The sequence below is a fragment of the Numenius arquata genome, chromosome W (genome assembly GCF_964106895.1).
Source record: "Numenius arquata chromosome W, bNumArq3.hap1.1, whole genome shotgun sequence".
NCBI lineage: Eukaryota > Metazoa > Chordata > Aves > Charadriiformes > Scolopacidae > Numenius > Numenius arquata.
In genome coordinates, this window is record NC_133615.1 from 4,951,841 (window position 1) to 4,957,840 (window position 6,000).

Below are 6,000 nucleotides of genomic sequence, written 5' to 3' on the forward strand. Positions count from 1 at the left end.
CTTGTTTCACCATTTGGTTTCTGTATGGCCTCCATCTTGACATTAATAGCAAAGGAGCAACTTATTCAAAAAAACTTGGGGCTCTAAAAACGCTGTCAGAGGAGCTAAGTGCTTCTTCTCTGTAAATCAAGCATCCTTAAACTACCTTTAAAGCCATTCTTTAAAATCATTAGTCACTGAAAAGATCAGTAGCTCCTTTTGAAAAATTAATCCCATGTCTTTTAATAACTGTATCACATATTTACCTATAAATGAGTAGCTGGTCATTTCCTTTTGGAAATTAAGCACAAGCTAACAGTGGTCTTATCTTATGAGAGCTCAGGTCCTGGATCTGCCAGGATGTTTTACTAAAAAGAAACTGCTCAAATAAATCTACAAGTAGCAGCAAAAGTAAGCAAGGATTTCAAAGGTACCTAACACCATTAGTGTCTTTTGTAACCCCAAATATAAATAAGCAAACTAATACTAAATAACAGAAATTTAAAATCTCCACTGTGCCCTTAAATCATGCTTGGCAGTCAAGAGAAGATAATTCTTAGGCCATGAGTATCGAATATGTTAAATAAACAAATGAGCTTAGAACAGTGATTCCCAAACCACAGTTTATAAGCAACCTGTTGGAACTGGGGTTGCCAGGACCAGTGTAAAAAGTCATTACCCTTCTCCTTTTACTCAGTCAGTGCAATTGCCCACAGACCTTTGATCTAAAGACTGAGCAAGATGCTGTACAAAAGTATAGTAAACATCAGTTCCTGTCCAAGGAAGTTTACAGTCTAAAAGAATGAACATACAGTCATTCATAACAGAGATCATGATGCAATAGTGCCAAACACTAACAAATCATAAATTGGCAGGTCTGAAAAAAACATGAAGGGGGATAAGAAATGAGCAGCACAACAGCTCTCAGGTTCTTTTTCTTTTCCTTTTTTTCTACTATTTTATGCCACTAAGTATTGCTTTTCCGAACTTTCCTCTGTATAAGGAGAATATATACTTTTTTCCAGTCCTATGTCAGTCTAGAAGTTGATGTTTTAAAGAAAGTACCTACTAGTGGGAGATTCATGATAATGCAATAACAACACTAGAACTTGTTTGATAGCTCTAATATATAGTATGAAGGAAATTGTTTATCTTATAGTACCTGAAATTCATGTCTGTGTAGGCAGTCAACATAGGCCTTTCCAACATGAAGTCCTATTTCTGCCCTAGACAAGTGATCTGTTTTATAGAGCTAATTCAGACTCTTTTCATATAGGTAAATATCATATTAGCAAACCTTTGAGAATAAATTTGAAAGGATGGCAGCTGCTGTCCATCTAAAAGTCAAAAAATCTCACAATGACTTTGTGTCATATGCAAAGGTTGGATGTGTGTATTTTCAGCTAACTCATGTGACCTCTTATCCATAAAGAGGTCCATGTAAGCTCATTCTGAGTAGACCTCAATGGAAATATGTGAAAATTTGGCCTTTGTTACGGTTCCATCAGTTGTGCAAGTGTTGACTTAGTAATTTATTTAGTTATTCTCTGTCTAGTCATCTCTCTAATTGTCAATGTCTCAATATTTGTATTTATAAAAAAACAACTTGGAAGGATTGAAAGTAAGAAAGCCCTACATTCACATATAATGTACAATTGAGTCATCCAAACTATGATTCTTGGTAAGTAGGATTTTAAAGACAGGCATGGCTGACTTTTTTCCTTTATGATAATAGATTACAAATATTCCTCTAGAATAACCTGGATTCTTTGGATAAAATTATTTTCCTAATGAAGTCTGTAGAAATTGTATACTTTACTTCAGTGAGACAGGGATTTCACTCTTTATTTTGTCTGTGCGTTCTTGCTCATTAGGACACCACACTGTCTTATGTTATATACTGTAATTCATATTCTTGTTCATATTCGGAAAATATAAAAAGACATTGCAAATCAGCAGACATCTGGATTTCATGTGTACCCCGAGTGCTGAAATAGATAGTTAATCCCTCCTGGACCTGGAATGCAGCAATGACTGCTCTGGGAAGGACAGCAAGAAATGCTATTAACCGCTTGAAACTGGGATTGCAGCCACACACAGAACCTCTTGGCAGTACTGAGTTCATGTGACCTCTGCTCTTTAACTTTGTCATGGTTTAGGCCGGATTGGCCAATCAGAATGACAGATGGCCCTTCTCCCCCCCAAAAAAAGAGAGGAGAGGAAGAGATAAGGAGATTTACAAGTCTGGAATGAACTAAACTACTTTAATGAAGAATTAATATTAAAATCAGAAAGAAGAAAATAATGAAATAGATACAATATATACAAAACCGTATCAAGCTCCCAGGATGACGTCACTGGCAGGCACTGGGGAAGTCCCAGACTGGACTCGGTGATGGACAGGAGCTGGATTCTGGATCTGGAGTCAGGAACACACAGATTGGGATCAAAGGCAGATGAACAGACAGGGTCCTCTTCGGACATCGGCCACTGAAGAAAGAGGGCTGACCCTTTGATCCCTCAGCTTTTATACTGAGCATGGGGCAGATGGGATGGAATACCTTGTTGGTCAGTTTTGGGTCACCTGTCCTGTCTGCTCCTCCCCACAGGTGGGACACCTCTACACTTTTTCCGTTTCCGACCCTCCAACAGGGAAAATAACGAAATTAGCTGACCTTGGTTGTTATAGCAATAAGTATAAGCAAGAGCCTCTCTTCATACCATTCCTTGGCATGAAGTACAAACATTGGTCTTATCATTCTGAGAACGAGCAGTTTTCTCCACAATATGCTGTTAATTTCAGAGAGTTAGAAGAGGCCTAGCTAGGATGTAAAATTACTGAACAGAAAGTTGGTTGTTTTACCTCAAACCAGGACAAATTCATTATATGATTCCTCAGTTAAGATATTCAAGCCACAGATTCAAGTTTTCTAAATCTCTTGCAAGCTGATTTTTCCCTTGAAAACAGTTGAAACAGTCTCCCAGATAAAAAAAGCCAGAGGAGACAGGGCAGAGTTAGTTACTGGTCTGCTTAAATTTCAAAACAAATCTAGAGTAGCATTAATCTAGGTGCAAAAGACCACTGTGTAATTTTCTTAAGTGATTTTTCTCACTAATTATAACTTATTTACTCTGATGATTAGATGAAGCATCAAACCAAACAAGATAATTTGAAATATATGTTTTCTGAATTAGACATAGATATTGATATATAAACATATTAGAACAAAACAGTGTTGTGGTAGTAGAAACAAATTAATCAACACAATTAGAGGTAAAGATATAGGAAAAATAGCATTTCTGCATTAAAGCTATATGCTCGGAACTTCCTGAAATTAGATGCAATTAAAGAATTGCAAAAGGAAATAGTAAGATGTTATGATGAAACAATATCAGAATATAAGCATACTGACAATAATAGCTGTACTGGAAAAATAAAAAAACACAGACAGGGCCTGGACTTGGATCATCTATTGCTCTGTTTCTGTGTTGAACAAAAACGGAGAAATAAAGATTATGTCAGCTTTAAGCAGGCAGAGCACTCCCCCTTCTCTCTGTGTTAACAGAGTTTGAGACACATACCATAACCTCATGGTGTATGTGATATAGCTATATTGCAAAGGTTGGAAGGAGGGAGTCCAGAGATGTTCTGAAATGTCTGCCTGCAGCTTGGGAAGCCTAAGACCAATAAGAAATGATTGAGGAGCCAACGAGGAAAGGAGCCATGCTGGACCTTGTCCTTACCAAGAAGGAGGGTCTGGTAGGGAATGTCAAGTTCAAGGGTAGCCTCGGCTGCAGCAATCATGAAATGGTAGAATTCAAGATTATTAGATCAGCAAGGAGAGTGTGCAGCAAGCTCGCTACCCTGGACTTCAGAAGAGCACCTAAGGAACCTGAAGGTGCATAAGTCCATGGGACCTGACAAAATCCATCCAGGGGTCCTGAGGGAGCTGGCGGATGAAGTTGCTAAGCCGCTTTCCATCATATTTGAGAAGTCGTGGCAATCTGGCGAAGTTCCCGCTGACTGGAAAAAGGGGATCATAACCCCGATATTCAAAAAGGGAAAAAAAGAAGACCCAGGGAACTATAGGCCAGTTGGTCTCACCTCTGTGCCCAGCAAGATCATGGAGCAGATCCTCCTGGAATCTCTGCTAAGGCACATGGAAAATAAGGAGGTGATTGGAGACAGCCAGCATGGCTTCACCAAGGGCAAATCGTGCCTGACAAATTTGGTGGCCTTTTACAATACTGCCCCAGGCTTGGTGGACAAGGGCAGAGCAACAGACATCATCTACCTGGACTTAGGCAAAGCGTTTGACACTGTCCCGCACGACATCCTGGTCTCAAAATTGGAAAGTCATGGATTCAATGGATGGACCACTCGGTGGATAAGGAACTGGCTGGATGGCCACAATCAAAGGGTTGTGGTCAACAGCTCAATGTCCAAGTGGCGGCCAGTGATGAGTGGTGTTCCTCAGGGGTCGGTACTGGGACCAGTGTTGTTCAACATCTTTGTCGGAGACAAGGACATAGAGTGCACCCTCAGCAAGTTTGCCGACAACACCAAGCTTGGTGGTGTGGTCGACACGCTGGAGGGAAGGGATGCTATCCAGAGGGACCTGGACAGGCTTGAGAGGTGGGCTCATGCAAATTGCATGCAGTTCAACCAAGCCAAGTGCAGAGTCCTGCACCTGCGATGTGGCAATCCCAGGCATAAATACAGGTTGGGCAGAGAATGGCTGGAGAGCAGCCCTGAGGAGAAGGACCTCCCACTAGACCAGATTGCTTCAAGCCCCATCCAATCTGGCCTTGAACACTTCCAGGGAGGGGACATCTACAACTTCTCTGGGCAACCTGTTCCAGTGTCTCACCACCCTCACAGTAAAGAATCTCTTTCTAGTATCTAATCTAAATCTCCCCTTTTTCAGTTTAAAACCGTTACTCTTCGTCCTATCACTATGCTCCCTGACAAAGAGTCCCTCCCCATCTCTCCTGTAGGCCCCGTTTAGGTACTGGAAGGCTGCTATAAGGTCTCCCCGGAAGCCTTCTCTTCTCCAGGCTGAACAAGCCCAACTCTCTCAGCCTGTCTTCATAGGAGAGGTGCTCCAGCCCACTGATCATCTTCATGGCCCTCCGCTGGACTTGCTCCAACAGGTCCATGTCCTTCCTGTGCTGAGGACTCCAAAGCTAGACACAGTACTCCAGGTGGGGTCTCACAAGAGTGGAGTAGAGGGGCAGAATCACCTACCTTGATGTGCTGGCCACACTTCTTTTGATACAGCCCAGGATGCTGTTGGCTTTCTGGGCTGTGAATGCACATTGCTGGCTCATGTTGAGCTTTTCATCAACCAACACTCCTGTCGTGGTTTAGGCCCGACTGACAAATGGTGAGATGACAGATGCAGAGTCCTCCTCAGATGCTGCCACTGAAGAAAGAGGGCTGACCCTTTGATCCCTCAGCTTTTCTACTGAGCATTATGCAGATGCGATGGAATACCCCATTGGTTAGTTTTGAGTCACCTGTCCTGTCTGCTCCTCCCTGCAGGTACAACCCCTCTACATGTTTTTGTTTCCGACTCTCCAGCGGGGAATATAACAAAGTTAGCTGACCTTGGTTGTTATAGCAATAAGTGTAAGCAGGAGCCTCTCTGCATACCATTACTTGGCATTAACTATAAACATAGGTCTTAGCACCCTGAGAATGAACAGTTTTCTGCACAATATGCTATTAATTTCAGAGTGTTAGAAGAGGCTTAGCTAAGAAGTCAAGTTACTGAACAGAAAGTTGGTTGTTCTACCTCAAACCAGGGCAACCCCCAAGTCCCTCTCAGGGCTGCTCTCAGTCCATTCTCCGCACAACCTGTATTTGTGCTTGGGATTGCCCCGACTCAGGTGCAGGACCTTGCACTTGGCCTGGTTGAACTTCATGAGGTTCACACAGGTCCACCTCTCAAGCCTGTCCAGGTCCCTCTGGATGGCATCTCTTCCCTTCAGCGTGTCAACCGCACCACACAGCTTGGT